The sequence below is a fragment of the Lithobates pipiens genome, unplaced genomic scaffold (genome assembly GCF_037356315.1).
Source record: "Lithobates pipiens isolate NorthernLeopardFrog02 unplaced genomic scaffold, aLitPip1_a1.2 Scaffold_8, whole genome shotgun sequence".
NCBI lineage: Eukaryota > Metazoa > Chordata > Amphibia > Anura > Ranidae > Lithobates > Lithobates pipiens.
Window position 1 is genome coordinate 607,752,821 of NW_027507903.1, and position 21,618 is coordinate 607,774,438.

At 53.0% G+C, this 21,618-nt stretch overlaps 48 non-coding genes across 48 annotated transcripts; all 48 read left to right on the forward strand.

The window, feature by feature from the left end:
* The first annotated feature begins 122 nt into the window (after positions 1-122).
* Positions 123-204, forward strand: TRNAS-GCU (transfer RNA serine (anticodon GCU)). Its single transcript has one exon. It is a non-coding gene; the product is annotated as a tRNA-Ser (tRNA).
* Positions 205-550: 346 nt separating this feature from the next.
* Positions 551-624, forward strand: TRNAT-AGU (transfer RNA threonine (anticodon AGU)). The gene has a single exon. It is a non-coding gene; the product is annotated as a tRNA-Thr (tRNA).
* Positions 625-786: 162 nt separating this feature from the next.
* Positions 787-860, forward strand: TRNAT-AGU (transfer RNA threonine (anticodon AGU)). The gene has a single exon. It is a non-coding gene; the product is annotated as a tRNA-Thr (tRNA).
* A 535-nt stretch (positions 861-1,395) lies between these two features.
* Positions 1,396-1,477, forward strand: TRNAS-GCU (transfer RNA serine (anticodon GCU)). The gene has a single exon. It is a non-coding gene; the product is annotated as a tRNA-Ser (tRNA).
* Positions 1,478-1,822: 345 nt separating this feature from the next.
* TRNAT-AGU (transfer RNA threonine (anticodon AGU)) lies at positions 1,823-1,896 on the forward strand. Its single transcript has one exon. It is a non-coding gene; the product is annotated as a tRNA-Thr (tRNA).
* Positions 1,897-2,058: 162 nt separating this feature from the next.
* TRNAT-AGU (transfer RNA threonine (anticodon AGU)) lies at positions 2,059-2,132 on the forward strand. Its single transcript has one exon. It is a non-coding gene; the product is annotated as a tRNA-Thr (tRNA).
* Positions 2,133-2,667: 535 nt separating this feature from the next.
* On the forward strand, positions 2,668-2,749 carry TRNAS-GCU (transfer RNA serine (anticodon GCU)). The gene has a single exon. It is a non-coding gene; the product is annotated as a tRNA-Ser (tRNA).
* Positions 2,750-3,084: 335 nt separating this feature from the next.
* Positions 3,085-3,158, forward strand: TRNAT-AGU (transfer RNA threonine (anticodon AGU)). Its single transcript has one exon. It is a non-coding gene; the product is annotated as a tRNA-Thr (tRNA).
* Positions 3,159-3,929: 771 nt separating this feature from the next.
* TRNAS-GCU (transfer RNA serine (anticodon GCU)) lies at positions 3,930-4,011 on the forward strand. Its single transcript has one exon. It is a non-coding gene; the product is annotated as a tRNA-Ser (tRNA).
* Positions 4,012-4,354: 343 nt separating this feature from the next.
* Positions 4,355-4,428, forward strand: TRNAT-AGU (transfer RNA threonine (anticodon AGU)). The gene has a single exon. It is a non-coding gene; the product is annotated as a tRNA-Thr (tRNA).
* Positions 4,429-4,590: 162 nt separating this feature from the next.
* On the forward strand, positions 4,591-4,664 carry TRNAT-AGU (transfer RNA threonine (anticodon AGU)). Its single transcript has one exon. It is a non-coding gene; the product is annotated as a tRNA-Thr (tRNA).
* Positions 4,665-5,199: 535 nt separating this feature from the next.
* On the forward strand, positions 5,200-5,281 carry TRNAS-GCU (transfer RNA serine (anticodon GCU)). The gene has a single exon. It is a non-coding gene; the product is annotated as a tRNA-Ser (tRNA).
* A 344-nt stretch (positions 5,282-5,625) lies between these two features.
* On the forward strand, positions 5,626-5,699 carry TRNAT-AGU (transfer RNA threonine (anticodon AGU)). Its single transcript has one exon. It is a non-coding gene; the product is annotated as a tRNA-Thr (tRNA).
* A 162-nt stretch (positions 5,700-5,861) lies between these two features.
* TRNAT-AGU (transfer RNA threonine (anticodon AGU)) lies at positions 5,862-5,935 on the forward strand. Its single transcript has one exon. It is a non-coding gene; the product is annotated as a tRNA-Thr (tRNA).
* Positions 5,936-6,470: 535 nt separating this feature from the next.
* Positions 6,471-6,552, forward strand: TRNAS-GCU (transfer RNA serine (anticodon GCU)). The gene has a single exon. It is a non-coding gene; the product is annotated as a tRNA-Ser (tRNA).
* A 346-nt stretch (positions 6,553-6,898) lies between these two features.
* TRNAT-AGU (transfer RNA threonine (anticodon AGU)) lies at positions 6,899-6,972 on the forward strand. Its single transcript has one exon. It is a non-coding gene; the product is annotated as a tRNA-Thr (tRNA).
* Positions 6,973-7,134: 162 nt separating this feature from the next.
* Positions 7,135-7,208, forward strand: TRNAT-AGU (transfer RNA threonine (anticodon AGU)). The gene has a single exon. It is a non-coding gene; the product is annotated as a tRNA-Thr (tRNA).
* Positions 7,209-7,743: 535 nt separating this feature from the next.
* TRNAS-GCU (transfer RNA serine (anticodon GCU)) lies at positions 7,744-7,825 on the forward strand. Its single transcript has one exon. It is a non-coding gene; the product is annotated as a tRNA-Ser (tRNA).
* Positions 7,826-8,171: 346 nt separating this feature from the next.
* TRNAT-AGU (transfer RNA threonine (anticodon AGU)) lies at positions 8,172-8,245 on the forward strand. The gene has a single exon. It is a non-coding gene; the product is annotated as a tRNA-Thr (tRNA).
* A 162-nt stretch (positions 8,246-8,407) lies between these two features.
* TRNAT-AGU (transfer RNA threonine (anticodon AGU)) lies at positions 8,408-8,481 on the forward strand. Its single transcript has one exon. It is a non-coding gene; the product is annotated as a tRNA-Thr (tRNA).
* Positions 8,482-9,016: 535 nt separating this feature from the next.
* On the forward strand, positions 9,017-9,098 carry TRNAS-GCU (transfer RNA serine (anticodon GCU)). Its single transcript has one exon. It is a non-coding gene; the product is annotated as a tRNA-Ser (tRNA).
* A 332-nt stretch (positions 9,099-9,430) lies between these two features.
* Positions 9,431-9,504, forward strand: TRNAT-AGU (transfer RNA threonine (anticodon AGU)). The gene has a single exon. It is a non-coding gene; the product is annotated as a tRNA-Thr (tRNA).
* Positions 9,505-9,666: 162 nt separating this feature from the next.
* Positions 9,667-9,740, forward strand: TRNAT-AGU (transfer RNA threonine (anticodon AGU)). The gene has a single exon. It is a non-coding gene; the product is annotated as a tRNA-Thr (tRNA).
* A 535-nt stretch (positions 9,741-10,275) lies between these two features.
* On the forward strand, positions 10,276-10,357 carry TRNAS-GCU (transfer RNA serine (anticodon GCU)). Its single transcript has one exon. It is a non-coding gene; the product is annotated as a tRNA-Ser (tRNA).
* A 346-nt stretch (positions 10,358-10,703) lies between these two features.
* Positions 10,704-10,777, forward strand: TRNAT-AGU (transfer RNA threonine (anticodon AGU)). Its single transcript has one exon. It is a non-coding gene; the product is annotated as a tRNA-Thr (tRNA).
* A 162-nt stretch (positions 10,778-10,939) lies between these two features.
* TRNAT-AGU (transfer RNA threonine (anticodon AGU)) lies at positions 10,940-11,013 on the forward strand. The gene has a single exon. It is a non-coding gene; the product is annotated as a tRNA-Thr (tRNA).
* Positions 11,014-11,548: 535 nt separating this feature from the next.
* TRNAS-GCU (transfer RNA serine (anticodon GCU)) lies at positions 11,549-11,630 on the forward strand. The gene has a single exon. It is a non-coding gene; the product is annotated as a tRNA-Ser (tRNA).
* Positions 11,631-11,976: 346 nt separating this feature from the next.
* On the forward strand, positions 11,977-12,050 carry TRNAT-AGU (transfer RNA threonine (anticodon AGU)). Its single transcript has one exon. It is a non-coding gene; the product is annotated as a tRNA-Thr (tRNA).
* Positions 12,051-12,212: 162 nt separating this feature from the next.
* TRNAT-AGU (transfer RNA threonine (anticodon AGU)) lies at positions 12,213-12,286 on the forward strand. The gene has a single exon. It is a non-coding gene; the product is annotated as a tRNA-Thr (tRNA).
* A 535-nt stretch (positions 12,287-12,821) lies between these two features.
* On the forward strand, positions 12,822-12,903 carry TRNAS-GCU (transfer RNA serine (anticodon GCU)). The gene has a single exon. It is a non-coding gene; the product is annotated as a tRNA-Ser (tRNA).
* A 344-nt stretch (positions 12,904-13,247) lies between these two features.
* TRNAT-AGU (transfer RNA threonine (anticodon AGU)) lies at positions 13,248-13,321 on the forward strand. Its single transcript has one exon. It is a non-coding gene; the product is annotated as a tRNA-Thr (tRNA).
* A 162-nt stretch (positions 13,322-13,483) lies between these two features.
* TRNAT-AGU (transfer RNA threonine (anticodon AGU)) lies at positions 13,484-13,557 on the forward strand. Its single transcript has one exon. It is a non-coding gene; the product is annotated as a tRNA-Thr (tRNA).
* Positions 13,558-14,092: 535 nt separating this feature from the next.
* Positions 14,093-14,174, forward strand: TRNAS-GCU (transfer RNA serine (anticodon GCU)). Its single transcript has one exon. It is a non-coding gene; the product is annotated as a tRNA-Ser (tRNA).
* Positions 14,175-14,517: 343 nt separating this feature from the next.
* Positions 14,518-14,591, forward strand: TRNAT-AGU (transfer RNA threonine (anticodon AGU)). The gene has a single exon. It is a non-coding gene; the product is annotated as a tRNA-Thr (tRNA).
* Positions 14,592-14,753: 162 nt separating this feature from the next.
* TRNAT-AGU (transfer RNA threonine (anticodon AGU)) lies at positions 14,754-14,827 on the forward strand. Its single transcript has one exon. It is a non-coding gene; the product is annotated as a tRNA-Thr (tRNA).
* A 535-nt stretch (positions 14,828-15,362) lies between these two features.
* TRNAS-GCU (transfer RNA serine (anticodon GCU)) lies at positions 15,363-15,444 on the forward strand. Its single transcript has one exon. It is a non-coding gene; the product is annotated as a tRNA-Ser (tRNA).
* Positions 15,445-16,634: 1,190 nt separating this feature from the next.
* TRNAS-GCU (transfer RNA serine (anticodon GCU)) lies at positions 16,635-16,716 on the forward strand. The gene has a single exon. It is a non-coding gene; the product is annotated as a tRNA-Ser (tRNA).
* A 343-nt stretch (positions 16,717-17,059) lies between these two features.
* On the forward strand, positions 17,060-17,133 carry TRNAT-AGU (transfer RNA threonine (anticodon AGU)). The gene has a single exon. It is a non-coding gene; the product is annotated as a tRNA-Thr (tRNA).
* Positions 17,134-17,295: 162 nt separating this feature from the next.
* TRNAT-AGU (transfer RNA threonine (anticodon AGU)) lies at positions 17,296-17,369 on the forward strand. Its single transcript has one exon. It is a non-coding gene; the product is annotated as a tRNA-Thr (tRNA).
* A 535-nt stretch (positions 17,370-17,904) lies between these two features.
* On the forward strand, positions 17,905-17,986 carry TRNAS-GCU (transfer RNA serine (anticodon GCU)). Its single transcript has one exon. It is a non-coding gene; the product is annotated as a tRNA-Ser (tRNA).
* A 349-nt stretch (positions 17,987-18,335) lies between these two features.
* Positions 18,336-18,409, forward strand: TRNAT-AGU (transfer RNA threonine (anticodon AGU)). Its single transcript has one exon. It is a non-coding gene; the product is annotated as a tRNA-Thr (tRNA).
* Positions 18,410-18,571: 162 nt separating this feature from the next.
* TRNAT-AGU (transfer RNA threonine (anticodon AGU)) lies at positions 18,572-18,645 on the forward strand. Its single transcript has one exon. It is a non-coding gene; the product is annotated as a tRNA-Thr (tRNA).
* Positions 18,646-19,180: 535 nt separating this feature from the next.
* Positions 19,181-19,262, forward strand: TRNAS-GCU (transfer RNA serine (anticodon GCU)). Its single transcript has one exon. It is a non-coding gene; the product is annotated as a tRNA-Ser (tRNA).
* Positions 19,263-19,598: 336 nt separating this feature from the next.
* TRNAT-AGU (transfer RNA threonine (anticodon AGU)) lies at positions 19,599-19,672 on the forward strand. Its single transcript has one exon. It is a non-coding gene; the product is annotated as a tRNA-Thr (tRNA).
* Positions 19,673-19,834: 162 nt separating this feature from the next.
* Positions 19,835-19,908, forward strand: TRNAT-AGU (transfer RNA threonine (anticodon AGU)). The gene has a single exon. It is a non-coding gene; the product is annotated as a tRNA-Thr (tRNA).
* A 535-nt stretch (positions 19,909-20,443) lies between these two features.
* TRNAS-GCU (transfer RNA serine (anticodon GCU)) lies at positions 20,444-20,525 on the forward strand. Its single transcript has one exon. It is a non-coding gene; the product is annotated as a tRNA-Ser (tRNA).
* Positions 20,526-20,862: 337 nt separating this feature from the next.
* Positions 20,863-20,936, forward strand: TRNAT-AGU (transfer RNA threonine (anticodon AGU)). Its single transcript has one exon. It is a non-coding gene; the product is annotated as a tRNA-Thr (tRNA).
* Positions 20,937-21,098: 162 nt separating this feature from the next.
* Positions 21,099-21,172, forward strand: TRNAT-AGU (transfer RNA threonine (anticodon AGU)). The gene has a single exon. It is a non-coding gene; the product is annotated as a tRNA-Thr (tRNA).
* The last annotated feature ends 446 nt before the right edge of the window (positions 21,173-21,618 follow it).

The following is a 21,618-nucleotide window of genomic DNA, read 5'->3' on the forward strand; positions in this document are numbered from 1 at the left end:
GTGCTCAGACATACTCAGTCTCCTGGCTGACTCTCCGTGCGCCCTCCCAGATTGCCGGAATCTGGCTAAGCCCTTCTCAAAAGCCACAGACAAGAAACGGCCCAAGGTTCTAGGTTACACATGACGAGGTGGCCGAGTGGTTAAGGCGATGGACTGCTAATCCATTGTGCTCTGCACGCATGGGTTCGAATCCCATCCTCGTCGGTAGTTTAGTTCGTAATCAATGTAAACGTGCTTAATGTAAAGCATTTCATGGCACAAAGGTCTTGTACACATAGAAAAAAAGGCACTGTCAACCTGGACCTAGACATTCTACCTCCCTTCCATGCCCCCTCCTCGGCCCAATCCACAGCTCTCCCCTCTGCACTCAGTCAGACCCACCCTGTCCCACTTTTGTACTCCCCTCTGTCCACAGCTTTAACTTCTGTGCGAGCCGCCCCCCCCCCCCCAATACCCCCCAGCTCCAGCCCCCGCATTCCTGTTACGCCCTGCACTGCCCCCTGCACCCACTCTGCACTTGACTGGGTTGCAAAGGATGTGCACCACGTGAGGCGCTGTGGCTTAGTTGGTGAAAGCGCCTGTCTAGTAAACAGGAGATCCTGAGTTCAAATCTCAGCAGTGCCTGCCGTGGAGTCTTTCCATTTATAACGTTTTCAGTTTTGCGCAAGCTTAATGGCAGCCTTGAGTCTCCCAAGCGTGGTAGGTTTCCAACCCAGTGCTAGCTTGAGGGAAGACCTTGCCTCCAAAGATTTGAAAAATTCTCACAAAGAGCTATCCCCCAAGTGGGGCGCTGTGGCTTAGTTGGTGAAAGCGCCTGTCTAGTAAACAGGAGATCCTGAGTTCAAATCTCAGCAGTGCCTGCCGTGGAGTCCATCCATTTCTAACATTTTCAGTATTGCGCAAGCTGAATGTCACCCCTCAGTCTCCCAAGCGTGGTAGCCCACCGACCCAGCGCTGGACCCAGGCAAGACCCTGCCTCCAACGACTTGAAAAATTCCCACTGTACATATCAGCCTATCAGGCTAAAGATCAGTCCTGGGTGCCCTTTTGAATGCAGGGGACTTATTCTTTGGAGGGAGCCCGCCTTCCCATCAACATTCTGGAGCACAGGACAATTCAGGCCTCCCTTCAATGTTGCATACCTCTTCTTCTGTGAGAACCTCAGATGGGAATCCAGTTGGACAATGCCATGGCTATGGCCTACGTCAATCACCAAGGGGGTCACCGAAGGTGGTGCCTCTCAGAAGGAAGCATATTGCCCCAGGAGGACGTGGTGCTCAGACATACTCAGTCTCCTGGCTGACTCTCCGTGCGCCCTCCCAGATTGCCGGAATCTGGCTAAGCCCTTCTCAAAAGCCACAGACAAGAAACGGCCCAAGGTTCTAGGTTACACATGACGAGGTGGCCGAGTGGTTAAGGCGATGGACTGCTAATCCATTGTGCTCTGCACGCATGGGTTCGAATCCCATCCTCGTCGGTAGTTTAGTTCGTAATCAATGTAAACGTGCTTAACGTAAAGCATTTCATGGCACAAAGGTCTTGTACACATAGAAAAAAAGGCACTGTCAACCTGGACCTAGACATTCTACCTCCCTTCCATGCCCCCTCCTCGGCCCAATCCACAGCTCTCCCCTCTGCACTCAGTCAGACCCACCCTGTCCCACTTTTGTACTCCCCTCTGTCCACAGCTTTAACTTCTGTGCGAGCCGCCCCCCCCCCCCAATACCCCCCAGCTCCAGCCCCCGCATTCCTGTTACGCCCTGCACTGCCCCCTGCACCCACTCTGCACTTGACTGGGTTGCAAAGGATGTGCACCACGTGAGGCGCTGTGGCTTAGTTGGTGAAAGCGCCTGTCTAGTAAACAGGAGATCCTGAGTTCAAATCTCAGCAGTGCCTGCCGTGGAGTCTTTCCATTTATAACGTTTTCAGTTTTGCGCAAGCTTAATGGCAGCCTTGAGTCTCCCAAGCGTGGTAGGTTTCCAACCCAGTGCTAGCTTGAGGGAAGACCTTGCCTCCAAAGATTTGAAAAATTCTCACAAAGAGCTATCCCCCAAGTGGGGCGCTGTGGCTTAGTTGGTGAAAGCGCCTGTCTAGTAAACAGGAGATCCTGAGTTCAAATCTCAGCAGTGCCTGCCGTGGAGTCCATCCATTTCTAACATTTTCAGTATTGCGCAAGCTGAATGTCACCCCTCAGTCTCCCAAGCGTGGTAGCCCACCGACCCAGCGCTGGACCCAGGCAAGACCCTGCCTCCAACGACTTGAAAAATTCCCACTGTACATATCAGCCTATCAGGCTAAAGATCAGTCCTGGGTGCCCTTTTGAATGCAGGGGACTTATTCTTTGGAGGGAGCCCGCCTTCCCATCAACATTCTGGAGCACAGGACAATTCAGGCCTCCCTTCAATGTTGCATACCTCTTCTTCTGTGAGAACCTCAGATGGGAATCCAGTTGGACAATGCCATGGCTATGGCCTACGTCAATCACCAAGGGGGTCACCGAAGGTGGTGCCTCTCAGAAGGAAGCATATTGCCCCAGGAGGACGTGGTGCTCAGACATACTCAGTCTCCTGGCTGACTCTCCGTGCGCCCTCCCAGATTGCCGGAATCTGGCTAAGCCCTTCTCAAAAGCCACAGACAAGAAACGGCCCAAGGTTCTAGGTTACACATGACGAGGTGGCCGAGTGGTTAAGGCGATGGACTGCTAATCCATTGTGCTCTGCACGCATGGGTTCGAATCCCATCCTCGTCGGTAGTTTAGTTCGTAATCAATGTAAACGTGCTTAACGTAAAGCATTTCATGGCACAAAGGTCTTGTACACATAGAAAAAAAGGCACTGTCAACCTGGACCTAGACATTCTACCTCCCTTCCATGCCCCCTCCTCGGCCCAATCCACAGCTCTCCCCTCTGCACTCAGTCAGACCCACCCTGTCCCACTTTTGTACTCCCCTCTGTCCACAGCTTTAACTTCTGTGCGAGCCGCCCCCCCCCCCCCCAATACCCCCCAGCTCCAGCCCCCGCATTCCTGTTACGCCCTGCACCCACTCTGCACTTGACTGGGTTGCAAAGGATGTGCACCACGTGAGGCGCTGTGGCTTAGTTGGTGAAAGCGCCTGTCTAGTAAACAGGAGATCCTGAGTTCAAATCTCAGCAGTGCCTGCCGTGGAGTCTTTCCATTTATAACGTTTTCAGTTTTGCGCAAGCTTAATGGCAGCCTTGAGTCTCCCAAGCGTGGTAGGTTTCCAACCCAGTGCTAGCTTGAGGGAAGACCTTGCCTCCAAAGATTTGAAAAATTCTCACAAAGAGCTATCCCCCAAGTGGGGCGCTGTGGCTTAGTTGGTGAAAGCGCCTGTCTAGTAAACAGGAGATCCTCAGTTCAAATCTCAGCAGTGCCTGCCGTGGAGTCCATCCATTTCTAACATTTTCAGTATTGCGCAAGCTGAATGTCACCCCTCAGTCTCCCAAGCGTGGTAGCCCACCGACCCAGCGCTGGACCCAGGCAAGACCCTGCCTCCAACGACTTGAAAAATTCCCACTGTACATATCAGCCTATCAGGCTAAAGATCAGTCCTGGGTGCCCTTTTGAATGCAGGGGACTTATTCTTTGGAGGGAGCCCGCCTTCCCATCAACATTCTGGAGCACAGGACAATTCAGGCCTCCCTTCAATGTTGCATACCTCTTCTTCTGTGAGAACCTCAGATGGGAATCCAGTTGGACAATGCCATGGCTATGGCCTACGTCAATCACCAAGGGGGTCACCGAAGGTGGTGCCTCTCAGAAGGAAGCATATTGCCCCAGGAGGACGTGGTGCTCAGACATACTCAGTCTCCTGGCTGACTCTCCGTGCGCCCTCCCAGATTGCCGCAATCTGGCTAAGCCCTTCTCAAAAGCCACAGACAAGAAACGGCCCAAGGTTCTAGGTTACACATGACGAGGTGGCCGAGTGGTTAAGGCGATGGACTGCTAATCCATTGTGCTCTGCACGCATGGGTTCGAATCCCATCCTCGTCGGTAGTTTAGTTCGTAATCAATGTAAACGTGCTTAACGTAAAGCATTTCATGGCACAAAGGTCTTGTACACATAGAAAAAAAGGCACTGTCAACCTGGACCTAGACATTCTACCTCCCTTCCATGCCCCCTCCTCGGCCCAATCCACAGCTCTCCCCTCTGCACTCAGCCAGACCCACCCTGTCCCACTTTTGTACTCCCCTCTGTCCACAGCTTTAACTTCTGTGCGAGCCCCCCCCCCCCCAATACCCCCCAGCTCCAGCCCCCGCATTCCTGTTACGCCCTGCACTGCCCCCTGCACCCACTCTGCACTTGACTGGGTTGCAAAGGATGTGCACCACGTGAGGCGCTGTGGCTTAGTTGGTGAAAGCGCCTGTCTAGTAAACAGGAGATCCTGAGTTCAAATCTCAGCAGTGCCTGCCGTGGAGTCTTTCCATTTATAACGTTTTCAGTTTTGCGCAAGCTTAATGGCAGCCTTGAGTCTCCCAAGCGTGGTAGGTTTCCAACCCAGTGCTAGCTTGAGGGAAGACCTTGCCTCCAAAGATTTGAAAAATTCTCACAAAGAGCTATCCCCCAAGTGGGGCGCTGTGGCTTAGTTGGTGAAAGCGCCTGTCTAGTAAACAGGAGATCCTGAGTTCAAATCTCAGCAGTGCCTGCCGTGGAGTCCATCCATTTCTAACATTTTCAGTATTGCGCAAGCTGAATGTCACCCCTCAGTCTCCCAAGCGTGGTAGCCCACCGACCCAGCGCTGGACCCAGGCAAGACCCTGCCTCCAACGACTTGAAAAATTCCCACTGTACATATCAGCCTATCAGGCTAAAGATCAGTCCTGGGTGCCCTTTTGAATGCAGGGGACTTATTCTTTGGAGGGAGCCCGCCTTCCCATCAACATTCTGGAGCACAGGACAATTCAGGCCTCCCTTCAATGTTGCATACCTCTTCTTCTGTGAGAACCTCAGATGGGAATCCAGTTGGACAATGCCATGGCTATGGCCTACGTCAATCACCAAGGGGGTCACCGAAGGTGGTGCCTCTCAGAAGGAAGCATATTGCCCCAGGAGGACGTGGTGCTCAGACATACTCAGTCTCCTGGCTGACTCTCCGTGCGCCCTCCCAGATTGCCGGAATCTGGCTAAGCCCTTCTCAAAAGCCACAGACAAGAAACGGCCCAAGGTTCTAGGTTACACATGACGAGGTGGCCGAGTGGTTAAGGCGATGGAATGCTAATCCATTGTGCTCTGCACGCATGGGTTCGAATCCCATCCTCGTCGGTAGTTTAGTTCGTAATCAATGTAAACGTGCTTAACGTAAAGCATTTCATGGCACAAAGGTCTTGTACACATAGAAAAAAAGGCACTGTCAACCTGGACCTAGACATTCTACCTCCCTTCCATGCCCCCTCCTCGGCCCAATCCACAGCTCTCCCCTCTGCACTCAGTCAGACCCACCCTGTCCCACTTTTGTACTCCCCTCTGTCCACAGCTTTAACTTCTGGGAGAGCCGCCCCCCCCCCCAATACCCCCCAGCTCCAGCCCCCGCATTCCTGTTACGCCCTGCACTGCCCCCTGCACCCACTCTGCACTTGACTGGGTTGCAAAGGATGTGCACCACGTGAGGCGCTGTGGCTTAGTTGGTGAAAGCGCCTGTCTAGTAAACAGGAGATCCTGAGTTCAAATCTCAGCAGTGCCTGCCGTGGAGTCTTTCCATTTATAACGTTTTCAGTTTTGCGCAAGCTTAATGGCAGCCTTGAGTCTCCCAAGCGTGGTAGGTTTCCAACCCAGTGCTAGCTTGAGGGAAGACCTTGCCTCCAAAGATTTGAAAAATTCTCACAAAGAGCTATCCCCCAAGTGGGGCGCTGTGGCTTAGTTGGTGAAAGCGCCTGTCTAGTAAACAGGAGATCCTGAGTTCAAATCTCAGCAGTGCCTGCCGTGGAGTCCATCCATTTCTAACATTTTCAGTATTGCGCAAGCTGAATGTCACCCCTCAGTCTCCCAAGCGTGGTAGCCCACCGACCCAGCGCTGGACCCAGGCAAGACCCTGCCTCCAACGACTTGAAAAATTCCCACTGTACATATCAGCCTATCAGGCTAAAGATCAGTCCTGGGTGCCCTTTTGAATGCAGGGGACTTATTCTTTGGAGGGAGCCCGCCTTCCCATCAACATTCTGGAGCACAGGACAATTCAGGCCTCCCTTCAATGTTGCATACCTCTTCTTCTGTGAGAACCTCAGATGGGAATCCAGTTGGACAATGCCATGGCTATGGCCTACGTCAATCACCAAGGGGGTCACCGAAGGTGGTGCCTCTCAGAAGGAAGCATATTGCCCCAGGAGGACGTGGTGCTCAGACATACTCAGTCTCCTGGCTGACTCTCCGTGCGCCCTCCCAGATTGCCGGAATCTGGCTAAGCCCTTCTCAAAAGCCACAGACAAGAAACGGCCCAAGGTTCTAGGTTACACATGACGAGGTGGCCGAGTGGTTAAGGCGATGGACTGCTAATCCATTGTGCTCTGCACGCATGGGTTCGAATCCCATCCTCGTCGGTAGTTTAGTTCGTAATCAATGTAAACGTGCTTAACGTAAAGCATTTCATGGCACAAAGGTCTTGTACACATAGAAAAAAAGGCACTGTCAACCTGGACCTAGACATTCTACCTCCCTTCCATGCCCCCTCCTCGGCCCAATCCACAGCTCTCCCCTCTGCACTCAGTCAGACCCACCCTGTCCCACTTTTGTACTCCCCTCTGTCCACAGCTTTAACTTCTGTGCGAGCCGCCCCCCCCCCCCCAATACCCCCCAGCTCCAGCCCCCGCATTCCTGTTACGCCCTGCACTGCCCCCTGCACCCACTCTGCAATTGACTGGGTTGCAAAGGATGTGCACCACGTGAGGCGCTGTGGCTTAGTTGGTGAAAGCGCCTGTCTAGTAAACAGGAGATCCTGAGTTCAAATCTCAGCAGTGCCTGCCGTGGAGTCTTTCCATTTATAACGTTTTCAGTTTTGCGCAAGCTTAATGGCAGCCTTGAGTCTCCCAAGCGTGGTAGGTTTCCAACCCAGTGCTAGCTTGAGGGAAGACCTTGCCTCCAAAGATTTGAAAAATTCTCACAAAGAGCTATCCCCCAAGTGGGGCGCTGTGGCTTAGTTGGTGAAAGCGCCTGTCTAGTAAACAGGAGATCCTGAGTTCAAATCTCAGCAGTGCCTGCCGTGGAGTCCATCCAGTTCTAACATTTTCAGTATTGCGCAAGCTGAATGTCACCCCTCAGTCTCCCAAGCGTGGTAGCCCACCGACCCAGCGCTGGACCCAGGCAAGACCCTGCCTCCAACGACTTGAAAAATTCCCACTGTACATATCAGCCTATCAGGCTAAAGATCAGTCCTGGGTGCCCTTTTGAATGCAGGGGACTTATTCTTTGGAGGGAGCCCGCCTTCCCATCAACATTCTGGAGCACAGGACAATTCAGGCCTCCCTTCAATGTTGCATACCTCTTCTTCTGTGAGAACCTCAGATGGGAATCCAGTTGGACAATGCCATGGCTATGGCCTACGTCAATCACCAAGGGGGTCACCGAAGGTGGTGCCTCTCAGAAGGAAGCATATTGCCCCAGGAGGACGTGGTGCTCAGACATACTCAGTCTCCTGGCTGACTCTCCGTGCGCCCTCCCAGATTGCCGGAATCTGGCTAAGCCCTTCTCAAAAGCCACAGACAAGAAACGGCCCAAGGTTCTAGGTTACACATGACGAGGTGGCCGAGTGGTTAAGGCGATGGACTGCTAATCCATTGTGCTCTGCACGCATGGGTTCGAATCCCATCCTCGTCGGTAGTTTAGTTCGTAATCAATGTAAACGTGCTTAACGTAAAGCATTTCATGGCACAAAGGTCTTGTACACATAGAAAAAAAGGCACTGTCAACCTGGACCTAGACATTCTACCTCCCTTCCATGCCCCCTCCTCGGCCCAATCCACAGCTCTCCCCTCTGCACTCAGTCAGACCCACCCTGTCCCACTTTTGTACTCCCCTCTGTCCACAGCTTTAACTTCTGTGCGAGCCGCCCCCCCCCCCCCAATACCCCCCAGCTCCAGCCCCCGCATTCCTGTTACGCCCTGCACTGCCCCCTGCACCCACTCTGCACTTGACTGGGTTGCAAAGGATGTGCACCACGTGAGGCGCTGTGGCTTAGTTGGTGAAAGCGCCTGTCTAGTAAACAGGAGATCCTGAGTTCAAATCTCAGCAGTGCCTGCCGTGGAGTCTTTCCATTTATAACGTTTTCAGTTTTGCGCAAGCTTAATGGCAGCCTTGAGTCTCCCAAGCGTGGTAGGTTTCCAACCCAGTGCTAGCTTGAGGGAAGACCTTGCCTCCAAAGATTTGAAAAATTCTCACAAAGAGCTATCCCCCAAGTGGGGCGCTGTGGCTTAGTTGGTGAAAGCGCCTGTCTAGTAAACAGGAGATCCTGAGTTCAAATCTCAGCAGTGCCTGCCGTGGAGTCCATCCATTTCTAACATTTTCAGTATTGCGCAAGCTGAATGTCACCCCTCAGTCTCCCAAGCGTGGTAGCCCACCGACCCAGCGCTGGACCCAGGCAAGACCCTGCCTCCAACGACTTGAAAAATTCCCACTGTACATATCAGCCTATCAGGCTAAAGATCAGTCCTGGGTGCCCTTTTGAATGCAGGGGACTTATTCTTTGGAGGGAGCCCGCCTTCCCATCAACATTCTGGAGCACAGGACAATTCAGGCCTCCCTTCAATGTTGCATACCTCTTCTTCTGTGAGAACCTCAGATGGGAATCCAGTTGGACAATGCCATGGCTATGGCCTACGTCAATCACCAAGGGGGTCACCGAAGGTGGTGCCTCTCAGAAGGAAGCATATTGCCCCAGGAGGACGTGGTGCTCAGACATACTCAGTCTCCTGGCTGACTCTCCGTGCGCCCTCCCAGATTGCCGCAATCTGGCTAAGCCCTTCTCAAAAGCCACAGACAAGAAACGGCCCAAGGTTCTAGGTTACACATGACGAGGTGGCCGAGTGGTTAAGGCGATGGACTGCTAATCCATTGTGCTCTGCACGCATGGGTTCGAATCCCATCCTCGTCGGTAGTTTAGTTCGTAATCAATGTAAACGTGCTTAACGTAAAGCATTTCATGGCACAAAGGTCTTGTACACATAGAAAAAAAGGCACTGTCAACCTGGACCTAGACATTCTACCTCCCTTCCATGCCCCCTCCTCGGCCCAATCCACAGCTCTCCCCTCTGCACTCAGTCAGACCCACCCTGTCCCACTTTTGTACTCCCCTCTGTCCACAGCTTTAACTTCTGTGCGAGCCGCCCCCCCCCCCAATACCCCCCAGCTCCAGCCCCCGCATTCCTGTTACGCCCTGCACCCACTCTGCACTTGACTGGGTTGCAAAGGATGTGCACCACGTGAGGCGCTGTGGCTTAGTTGGTGAAAGCGCCTGTCTAGTAAACAGGAGATCCTGAGTTCAAATCTCAGCAGTGCCTGCCGTGGAGTCTTTCCATTTATAACGTTTTCAGTTTTGCGCAAGCTTAATGGCAGCCTTGAGTCTCCCAAGCGTGGTAGGTTTCCAACCCAGTGCTAGCTTGAGGGAAGACCTTGCCTCCAAAGATTTGAAAAATTCTCACAAAGAGCTATCCCCCAAGTGGGGCGCTGTGGCTTAGTTGGTGAAAGCGCCTGTCTAGTAAACAGGAGATCCTGAGTTCAAATCTCAGCAGTGCCTGCCGTGGAGTCCATCCATTTCTAACATTTTCAGTATTGCGCAAGCTGAATGTCACCCCTCAGTCTTCCAAGCGTGGTAGCCCACCGACCCAGCGCTGGACCCAGGCAAGACCCTGCCTCCAACGACTTGAAAAATTCCCACTGTACATATCAGCCTATCAGGCTAAAGATCAGTCCTGGGTGCCCTTTTGAATGCAGGGGACTTATTCTTTGGAGGGAGCCCGCCTTCCCATCAACATTCTGGAGCACAGGACAATTCAGGCCTCCCTTCAATGTTGCATACCTCTTCTTCTGTGAGAACCTCAGATGGGAATCCAGTTGGACAATGCCATGGCTATGGCCTACGTCAATCACCAAGGGGGTCACCGAAGGTGGTGCCTCTCAGAAGGAAGCATATTGCCCCAGGAGGACGTGGTGCTCAGACATACTCAGACTCCTGGCAGACTCTCCGTGCGCCCTCCCAGATTGCCGGAATCTGGCTAAGCCCTTCTCAAAAGCCACAGACAAGAAACGGCCCAAGGTTCTAGGTTACACATGACGAGGTGGCCGAGTGGTTAAGGCGATGGACTGCTAATCCATTGTGCTCTGCACGCATGGGTTCGAATCCCATCCTCGTCGGTAGTTTAGTTCGTAATCAATGTAAACGTGCTTAACGTAAAGCATTTCATGGCACAAAGGTCTTGTACACATAGAAAAAAAGGCACTGTCAACCTGGACCTAGACATTCTACCTCCCTTCCATGCCCCCTCCTCGGCCCAATCCACAGCTCTCCCCTCTGCACTCAGTCAGACCCACCCTGTCCCACTTTTGTACTCCCCTCTGTCCACAGCTTTAACTTCTGTGCGAGCCGCCCCCCCCCCCCCAATACCCCCCAGCTCCAGCCCCCGCATTCCTGTTACGCCCTGCACTGCCCCCTGCACCCACTCTGCACTTGACTGGGTTGCAAAGGATGTGCACCACGTGAGGCGCTGTGGCTTAGTTGGTGAAAGCGCCTGTCTAGTAAACAGGAGATCCTGAGTTCAAATCTCAGCAGTGCCTGCCGTGGAGTCTTTCCATTTATAACGTTTTCAGTTTTGCGCAAGCTTAATGGCAGCCTTGAGTCTCCCAAGCGTGGTAGGTTTCCAACCCAGTGCTAGCTTGAGGGAAGACCTTGCCTCCAAAGATTTGAAAAATTCTCACAAAGAGCTATCCCCCAAGTGGGGCGCTGTGGCTTAGTTGGTGAAAGCGCCTGTCTAGTAAACAGGAGATCCTGAGTTCAAATCTCAGCAGTGCCTGCCGTGGAGTCCATCCATTTCTACCATTTTCAGTATTGCGCAAGCTGAATGTCACCCCTCAGTCTCCCAAGCGTGGTAGCCCACCGACCCAGCGCTGGACCCAGGCAAGACCCTGCCTCCAACGACTTGAAAAATTCCCACTGTACATATCAGCCTATCAGGCTAAAGATCAGTCCTGGGTGCCCTTTTGAATGCAGGGGACTTATTCTTTGGAGGGAGCCCGCCTTCCCATCAACATTCTGGAGCACAGGACAATTCAGGCCTCCCTTCAATGTTGCATACCTCTTCTTCTGTGAGAACCTCAGATGGGAATCCAGTTGGACAATGCCATGGCTATGGCCTACGTCAATCACCAAGGGGGTCACCGAAGGTGGTGCCTCTCAGAAGGAAGCATATTGCCCCAGGAGGACGTGGTGCTCAGACATACTCAGTCTCCTGGCTGACTCTCCGTGCGCCCTCCCAGATTGCCGGAATCTGGCTAAGCCCTTCTCAAAAGCCACAGACAAGAAACGGCCCAAGGTTCTAGGTTACACATGACGAGGTGGCCGAGTGGTTAAGGCGATGGACTGCTAATCCATTGTGCTCTGCACGCATGGGTTCGAATCCCATCCTCGTCGGTAGTTTAGTTCGTAATCAATGTAAACGTGCTTAACGTAAAGCATTTCATGGCACAAAGGTCTTGTACACATAGAAAAAAAGGCACTGTCAACCTGGACCTAGACATTCTACCTCCCTTCCATGCCCCCTCCTCGGCCCAATCCACAGCTCTCCCCTCTGCACTCAGTCAGACCCACCCTGTCCCACTTTTGTACTCCCCTCTGTCCACAGCTTTAACTTCTGTGCGAGCCGCCCCCCCCCCCCCAATACCCCCCAGCTCCAGCCCCCGCATTCCTGTTACGCCCTGCACTGCCCCCTGCACCCACTCTGCACTTGACTGGGTTGCAAAGGATGTGCACCACGTGAGGCGCTGTGGCTTAGTTGGTGAAAGCGCCTGTCTAGTAAACAGGAGATCCTGAGTTCAAATCTCAGCAGTGCCTGCCGTGGAGTCTTTCCATTTATAACGTTTTCAGTTTTGCGCAAGCTTAATGGCAGCCTTGAGTCTCCCAAGCGTGGTAGGTTTCCAACCCAGTGCTAGCTTGAGGGAAGACCTTGCCTCCAAAGATTTGAAAAATTCTCACAAAGAGCTATCCCCCAAGTGGGGCGCTGTGGCTTAGTTGGTGAAAGCGCCTGTCTAGTAAACAGGAGATCCTGAGTTCAAATCTCAGCAGTGCCTGCCGTGGAGTCCATCCATTTCTAACATTTTCAGTATTGCGCAAGCTGAATGTCACCCCTCAGTCTCCCAAGCGTGGTAGCCCACCGACCCAGCGCTGGACCCAGGCAAGACCCTGCCTCCAACGACTTGAAAAATTCCCACTGTACATATCAGCCTATCAGGCTAAAGATCAGTCCTGGGTGCCCTTTTGAATGCAGGGGACTTATTCTTTGGAGGGAGCCCGCCTTCCCATCAACATTCTGGAGCACAGGACAATTCAGGCCTCCCTTCAATGTTGCATACCTCTTCTTCTGTGAGAACCTCAGATGGGAATCCAGTTGGACAATGCCATGGCTATGGCCTACGTCAATCACCAAGGGGGTCACCGAAGGTGGTGCCTCTCAGAAGGAAGCATATTGCCCCAGGAGGACGTGGTGCTCAGACATACTCAGTCTCCTGGCTGACTCTCCGTGCGCCCTCCCAGATTGCCGGAATCTGGCTAAGCCCTTCTCAAAAGCCACAGACAAGAAACGGCCCAAGGTTCTAGGTTACACATGACGAGGTGGCCGAGTGGTTAAGGCGATGGACTGCTAATCCATTGTGCTCTGCACGCATGGGTTCGAATCCCATCCTCGTCGGTAGTTTAGTTCGTAATCAATGTAAACGTGCTTAACGTAAAGCATTTCATGGCACAAAGGTCTTGTACACATAGAAAAAAAGGCACTGTCAACCTGGACCTAGACATTCTACCTCCCTTCCATGCCCCCTCCTCGGCCCAATCCACAGCTCTCCCCTCTGCACTCAGTCAGACCCACCCTGTCCCACTTTTGTACTCCCCTCTGTCCACAGCTTTAACTTCTGTGCGAGCCGCCCCCCCCCCCAATACCCCCCAGCTCCAGCCCCCGCATTCCTGTTACGCCCTGCACTGCCCCCTGCACCCACTCTGCACTTGACTGGGTTGCAAAGGATGTGCACCACGTGAGGCGCTGTGGCTTAGTTGGTGAAAGCGCCTGTCTAGTAAACAGGAGATCCTGAGTTCAAATCTCAGCAGTGCCTGCCGTGGAGTCTTTCCATTTATAACGTTTTCAGTTTTGCGCAAGCTTAATGGCAGCCTTGAGTCTCCCAAGCGTGGTAGGTTTCCAACCCAGTGCTAGCTTGAGGGAAGACCTTGCCTCCAAAGATTAGAAAAATTCTCACAAAGAGCTATCCCCCAAGAGGGGCGCTGTGGCTTAGTTGGTGAAAGCGCCTGTCTAGTAAACAGGAGATCCTGAGTTCAAATCTCAGCAGTGCCTGCCGTGGAGTCCATCCATTTCTAACATTTTCAGTATTGCGCAAGCTGAATGTCACCCCTCAGTCTCCCAAGCGTGGTAGCCCACCGACCCAGCGCTGGACCCAGGCAAGACCCTGCCTCCAACGACTTGAAAAATTCCCACTGTACATATCAGCCTATCAGGCTAAAGATCAGTCCTGGGTGCCCTTTTGAATGCAGGGGACTTATTCTTTGGAGGGAGCCCGCCTTCCCATCAACATTCTGGAGCACAGGACAATTCAGGCCTCCCTTCAATGTTGCATACCTCTTCTTCTGTGAGAACCTCAGATGGGAATCCAGTTGGACAATGCCATGGCTATGGCCTACGTCAATCACCAAGGGGGTCACCGAAGGTGGTGCCTCTCAGAAGGAAGCATATTGCCCCAGGAGGACGTGGTGCTCAGACATACTCAGTCTCCTGGCTGACTCTCCGTGCGCCCTCCCAGATTGCCGGAATCTGGCTAAGCCCTTCTCAAAAGCCACAGACAAGAAACGGCCCAAGGTTCTAGGTTACACATGACGAGGTGGCCGAGTGGTTAAGGCGATGGACTGCTAATCCATTGTGCTCTGCACGCATGGGTTCGAATCCCATCCTCGTCGGTAGTTTAGTTCGTAATCAATGTAAACGTGCTTAACGTAAAGCATTTCATGGCACAAAGGTCTTGTACACATAGAAAAAAAGGCACTGTCAACCTGGACCTAGACATTCTACCTCCCTTCCATGCCCCCTCCTCGGCCCAATCCACAGCTCTCCCCTCTGCACTCAGTCAGACCCACCCTGTCCCACTTTTGTACTCCCCTCTGTCCACAGCTTTAACTTCTGTGCGAGCCGCCCCCCCCCCAATACCCCCCAGCTCCAGCCCCCGCATTCCTGTTATGCCCTGCACTGCCCCCTGCACCCACTCTGCACTTGACTGGGTTGCAAAGGATGTGCACCACGTGAGGCGCTGTGGCTTAGTTGGTGAAAGCGCCTGTCTAGTAAACAGGAGATCCTGAGTTCAAATCTCAGCAGTGCCTGCCGTGGAGTCTTTCCATTTATAACGTTTTCAGTTTTGCGCAAGCTTAATGGCAGCCTTGAGTCTCCCAAGCGTGGTAGGTTTCCAACCCAGTGCTAGCTTGAGGGAAGACCTTGCCTCCAAAGATTTGAAAAATTCTCACAAAGAGCTATCCCCCAAGTGGGGCGCTGTGGCTTAGTTGGTGAAAGCGCCTGTCTAGTAAACAGGAGATCCTGAGTTCAAATCTCAGCAGTGCCTGCCGTGGAGTCCATCCATTTCTAACATTTTCAGTATTGCGCAAGCTGAATGTCACCCCTCAGTCTCCCAAGCGTGGTAGCCCACCGACCCAGCGCTGGACCCAGGCAAGACCCTGCCTCCAACGACTTGAAAAATTCCCACTGTACATATCAGCCTATCAGGCTAAAGATCAGTCCTGGGTGCCCTTTTGAATGCAGGGGACTTATTCTTTGGAGGGAGCCCGCCTTCCCATCAACATTCTGGAGCACAGGACAATTCAGGCCTCCCTTCAATGTTGCATACCTCTTCTTCTGTGAGAACCTCAGATGGGAATCCAGTTGGACAATGCCATGGCTATGGCCTACGTCAATCACCAAGGGGGTCACCGAAGGTGGTGCCTCTCAGAAGGAAGCATATTGCCCCAGGAGGACGTGGTGCTCAGACATACTCAGTCTCCTGGCTGACTCTCCGTGCGCCCTCCCAGATTGCCGGAATCTGGCTAAGCCCTTCTCAAAAGCCACAGACAAGAAACGGCCCAAGGTTCTAGGTTACACATGACGAGGTGGCCGAGTGGTTAAGGCGATGGACTGCTAATCCATTGTGCTCTGCACGCATGGGTTCGAATCCCTTCCTCGTCGGTAGTTTAGTTCGTAATCAATGTAAACGTGCTTAACGTAAAGCATTTCATGGCACAAAGGTCTTGTACACATAGAAAAAAAGGCACTGTCAACCTGGACCTAGACATTCTACCTCCCTTCCATGCCCCCTCCTCGGCCCAATCCACAGCTCTCCCCTCTGCACTCAGTCAGACCCACCCTGTCCCACTTTTGTACTCCCCTCTGTCCACAGCTTTAACTTCTGTGCGAGCCGCCCCCCCCCCCCAATACCCCCCAGCTCCAGCCCCCGCATTCCTGTTACGCCCTGCACTGCCCCCTGCACCCACTCTGCACTTGACTGGGTTGCAAAGGATGTGCACCACGTGAGGCGCTGTGGCTTAGTTGGTGAAAGCGCCTGTCTAGTGAACAGGAGATCCTGAGTTCAAATCTCAGCAGTGCCTGCCGTGGAGTCTTTCCATTTATAACGTTTTCAGTTTTGCGCAAGCTTAATGGCAGCCTTGAGTCTCCCAAGCGTGGTAGGTTTCCAACCCAGTGCTAGCTTGAGGGAAGACCTTGCCTCCAAAGATTTGAAAAATTCTCACAAAGAGCTATCCCCCAAGTGGGGCGCTGTGGCTTAGTTGGTGAATGCGCCTGTCTAGTAAACAGGAGATCCTGAGTTCAAATCTCAGCAGTGCCTGCCGTGGAGTCCATCCATTTCTAACATTTTCAGTATTGCGCAAGCTGAATGTCACCCCTCAGTCTCCCAAGCGTGGTAGCCCACCGACCCAGCGCTGGACCCAGGCAAGACCCTGCCTCCAACGACTTGAAAAATTCCCACTGTACATATCAGCCTATCAGGCTAAAGATCAGTCCTGGGTGCCCTTTTGAATGCAGGGGACTTATTCTTTGGAGGGAGCCCGCCTTCCCATCAACATTCTGGAGCACAGGACAATTCAGGCCTCCCTTCAATGTTGCATACCTCTTCTTCTGTGAGAACCTCAGATGGGAATCCAGTTGGACAATGCCATGGCTATGGCCTACGTCAATCACCAAGGGGGTCACCGAAGGTGGTGCCTCTCAGAAGGAAGCATATTGCCCCAGGAGGACGTGGTGCTCAGACATACTCAGTCTCCTGGCTGACTCTCCGTGCGCCCTCCCAGATTGCCGGAATCTGGCTAAGCCCTTCTCAAAAGCCACAGACAAGAAACGGCCCAAGGTTCTAGGTTACACATGACGAGGTGGCCGAGTGGTTAAGGCGATGGACTGCTAATCCATTGTGCTCTGCACGCATGGGTTCGAATCCCATCCTCGTCGGTAGTTTAGTTCGTAATCAATGTAAACGTGCTTAACGTAAAGCATTTCATGGCACAAAGGTCTTGTACACATAGAAAAAAAGGCACTGTCAACCTGGACCTAGACATTCTACCTCCCTTCCATGCCCCCTCCTCGGCCCAATCCACAGCTCTCCCCTCTGCACTCAGTCAGACCCACCCTGTCCCACTTTTGTACTCCCCTCTGTCCACAGCTTTAACTTCTGTGCGAGCCGCCCCCCCCCCAATACCCCCCAGCTCCAGCCCCCGCATTCCTGTTACGCCCTGCACTGCCCCCTGCACCCACTCTGCACTTGACTGGGTTGCAAAGGATGTGCACCACGTGAGGCGCTGTGGCTTAGTTGGTGAAAGCGCCTGTCTAGTAAACAGGAGATCCTGAGTTCAAATCTCAGCAGTGCCTGCCGTGGAGTCTTTCCATTTATAACGTTTTCAGTTTTGCGCAAGCTTAATGGCAGCCTTGAGTCTCCCAAGCGTGGTAGGTTTCCAACCCAGTGCTAGCTTGAGGGAAGACCTTGCCTCCAAAGATTTGAAAAATTCTCACAAAGAGCTATCCCCCAAGTGGGGCGCTGTGGCTTAGTTGGTGAAAGCGCCTGTCTAGTAAACAGGAGATCCTGAGTTCAAATCTCAGCAGTGCCTGCCGTGGAGTCCATCCATTTCTAACATTTTCAGTATTGCGCAAGCTGAATGTCACCCCTCAGTCTCCCAAGCGTGGTAGCCCACCGACCCAGCGCTGGACCCAGGCAAGACCCTGCCTCCAACGACTTGAAAAATTCCCACTGTACATATCAGCCTATCAGGCTAAAGATCAGTCCTGGGTGCCCTTTTGAATGCAGGGGACTTATTCTTTGGAGGGAGCCCGCCTTCCCATCAACATTCTGGAGCACAGGACAATTCAGGCCTCCCTTCAATGTTGCATACCTCTTCTTCTGTGAGAACCTCAGATGGGAATCCAGTTGGACAATGCCATGGCTATGGCCTACGTCAATCACCAAGGGGGTCACCGAAGGTGGTGCCTCTCAGAAGGAAGCATATTGCCCCAGGAGGACGTGGTGCTCAGACATACTCAGTCTCCTGGCTGACTCTCCGTGCGCCCTCCCAGATTGCCGCAATCTGGCTAAGCCCTTCTCAAAAGCCACAGACAAGAAACGGCCCAAGGTTCTAGGTTACACATGACGAGGTGGCCGAGTGGTTAAGGCGATGGACTGCTAATCCATTGTGCTCTGCACGCATGGGTTCGAATCCCATCCTCGTCGGTAGTTTAGTTCGTAATCAATGTAAACGTGCTTAACGTAAAGCATTTCATGGCACAAAGGTCTTGTACACATAGAAAAAAAGGCACTGTCAACCTGGACCTAGACATTCTACCTCCCTTCCATGCCCCCTCCTCGGCCCAATCCACAGCTCTCCCCTCTGCACTCAGTCAGACCCACCCTGTCCCACTTTTGTACTCCCCTCTGTCCACAGCTTTAACTTCTGTGCGAGCCGCCCCCCCCCCCCCCCCAATACCCCCCAGCTCCAGCCCCCGCATTCCTGTTACGCTCTGCACTGCCCCCTGCACCCACTCTGCACTTGACTGGGTTGCAAAGGATGTGCACCACGTGAGGCGCTGTGGCTTAGTTGGTGAAAGCGCCTGTCTAGTAAACAGGAGATCCTGAGTTCAAATCTCAGCAGTGCCTGCCGTGGAGTCTTTCCATTTATAACGTTTTCAGTTTTGCGCAAGCTTAATGGCAGCCTTGAGTCTCCCAAGCGTGGTAGGTTTCCAACCCAGTGCTAGCTTGAGGGAAGACCTTGCCTCCAAAGATTTGAAAAATTCTCACAAAGAGCTATCCCCCAAGTGGGGCGCTGTGGCTTAGTTGGTGAAAGCGCCTGTCTAGTAAACAGGAGATCCTGAGTTCAAATCTCAGCAGTGCCTGCCGTGGAGTCCATCCATTTCTAACATTTTCAGTATTGCGCAAGCTGAATGTCACCCCTCAGTCTCCCAAGCGGGGTAGCCCACCGACCCAGCGCTGGACCCAGGCAAGACCCTGCCTCCAACGACTTGAAAAATTCCCACTGTACATATCAGCCTATCAGGCTAAAGATCAGTCCTGGGTGCCCTTTTGAATGCAGGGGACTTATTCTTTGGAGGGAGCCCGCCTTCCCATCAACATTCTGGAGCACAGGACAATTCAGGCCTCCCTTCAATGTTGCATACCTCTTCTTCTGTGAGAACCTCAGATGGGAATCCAGTTGGACAATGCCATGGCTATGGCCTACGTCAATCACCAAGGGGGTCACCGAAGGTGGTGCCTCTCAGAAGGAAGCATATTGCCCCAGGAGGACGTGGTGCTCAGACATACTCAGTCTCCTGGCTGACTCTCCGTGCGCCCTCCCAGATTGCCGGAATCTGGCTAAGCCCTTCTCAAAAGCCACAGACAAGAAACGGCCCAAGGTTCTAGGTTACACATGACGAGGTGGCCGAGTGGTTAAGGCGATGGACTGCTAATCCATTGTGCTCTGCACGCATGGGTTCGAATCCCATCCTCGTCGGTAGTTTAGTTCGTAATCAATGTAAACGTGCTTAACGTAAAGCATTTCATGGCACAAAGGTCTTGTACACATAGAAAAAAAGGCACTGTCAACCTGGACCTAGACATTCTACCTCCCTTCCATGCCCCCTCCTCGGCCCAATCCACAGCTCTCCCCTCTGCACTCAGTCAGACCCACCCTGTCCCACTTTTGTACTCCCCTCTGTCCACAGCTTTAACTTCTGTGCGAGCCGCCCCCCCCCCCCCCCAATACCCCCCAGCTCCAGCCCCCGCATTCCTGTTGCCCCCTGCACCCACTCTGCACTTGACTGGGTTGCAAAGGATGTGCACCACGTGAGGCGCTGTGGCTTAGTTGGTGAAAGCGCCTGTCTAGTAAACAGGAGATCCTGAGTTCAAATCTCAGCAGTGCCTGCCGTGGAGTCTTTCCATTTATAACGTTTTCAGTTTTGCGCAAGCTTAATGGCAGCCTTGAGTCTCCCAAGCGTGGTAGGTTTCCAACCCAGTGCTAGCTTGAGGGAAGACCTTGCCTCCAAAGATTTGAAAAATTCTCACAAAGAGCTATCCCCCAAGTGGGGCGCTGTGGCTTAGTTGGTGAAAGCGCCTGTCTAGTAAACAGGAGATCCTGAGTTCAAATCTCAGCAGTGCCTGCCGTGGAGTCCATCCATTTCTAACATTTTCAGTATTGCGCAAGCTGAATGTCACCCCTCAGTCTCCCAAGCGTGGTAGCCCACCGACCCAGCGCTGGACCCAGGCAAGACCCTGCCTCCAACGACTTGAAAAATTCCCACTGTACATATCAGCCTATCAGGCTAAAGATCAGTCCTGGGTGCCCTTTTGAATGCAGGGGACTTATTCTTTGGAGGGAGCCCGCCTTCCCATCAACATTCTGGAGCACAGGACAATTCAGGCCTCCCTTCAATGTTGCATACCTCTTCTTCTGTGAGAACCTCAGATGGGAATCCAGTTGGACAATGCCATGGCTATGGCCTACGTCAATCACCAAGGGGGTCACCGAAGGTGGTGCCTCTCAGAAGGAAGCATATTGCCCCAGGAGGACGTGGTGCTCAGACATACTCAGTCTCCTGGCTGACTCTCCGTGCGCCCTCCCAGATTGCCGGAATCTGGCTAAGCCCTTCTCAAAAGCCACAGACAAGAAACGGCCCAAGGTTCTAGGTTACACATGACGAGGTGGCCGAGTGGTTAAGGCGATGGACTGCTAATCCATTGTGCTCTGCACGCATGGGTTCGAATCCCATCCTCGTCGGTAGTTTAGTTCGTAATCAATGTAAACGTGCTTAACGTAAAGCATTTCATGGCACAAAGGTCTTGTACACATAGAAAAAAAGGCACTGTCAACCTGGACCTAGACATTCTACCTCCCTTCCATGCCCCCTCCTCGGCCCAATCCACAGCTCTCCCCTCTGCACTCAGTCAGACCCACCCTGTCCCACTTTTGTACTCCCCTCTGTCCACAGCTTTAACTTCTGTGCGAGCCGCCCCCCCCCCCCCCCCAATACCCCCCAGCTCCAGCCCCCGCATTCCTGTTGCCCCCTGCACCCACTCTGCACTTGACTGGGTTGCAAAGGATGTGCACCACGTGAGGCGCTGTGGCTTAGTTGGTGAAAGCGCCTGTCTAGTAAACAGGAGATCCTGAGTTCAAATCTCAGCAGTGCCTGCCGTGGAGTCTTTCCATTTATAACGTTTTCAGTTTTGCGCAAGCTTAATGGCAGCCTTGAGTCTCCCAAGCGTGGTAGGTTTCCAACCCAGTGCTAGCTTGAGGGAAGACCTTGCCTCCAAAGATTTGAAAAATTCTCACAAAGAGCTATCCCCCAAGTGGGGCGCTGTGGCTTAGTTGGTGAAAGCGCCTGTCTAGTAAACAGGAGATCCTGAGTTCAAATCTCAGCAGTGCCTGCCGTGGAGTCCATCCATTTCTAACATTTTCAGTATTGCGCAAGCTGAATGTCACCCCTCAGTCTCCCAAGCGTGGTAGCCCACCGACCCAGCGCTGGACCCAGGCAAGACCCTGCCTCCAACGACTTGAAAAATTCCCACTGTACATATCAGCCTATCAGGCTAAAGATCAGTCCTGGGTGCCCTTTTGAATGCAGGGGACTTATTCTTTGGAGGGAGCCCGCCTTCCCATCAACATTCTGGAGCACAGGACAATTCAGGCCTCCCTTCAATGTTGCATACCTCTTCTTCTGTGAGAACCTCAGATGGGAATCCAGTTGGACAATGCCATGGCTATGGCCTACGTCAATCACCAAGGGGGTCACCGAAGGTGGTGCCTCTCAGAAGGAAGCATATTGCCCCAGGAGGACGTGGTGCTCAGACATACTCAGTCTCCTGGCTGACTC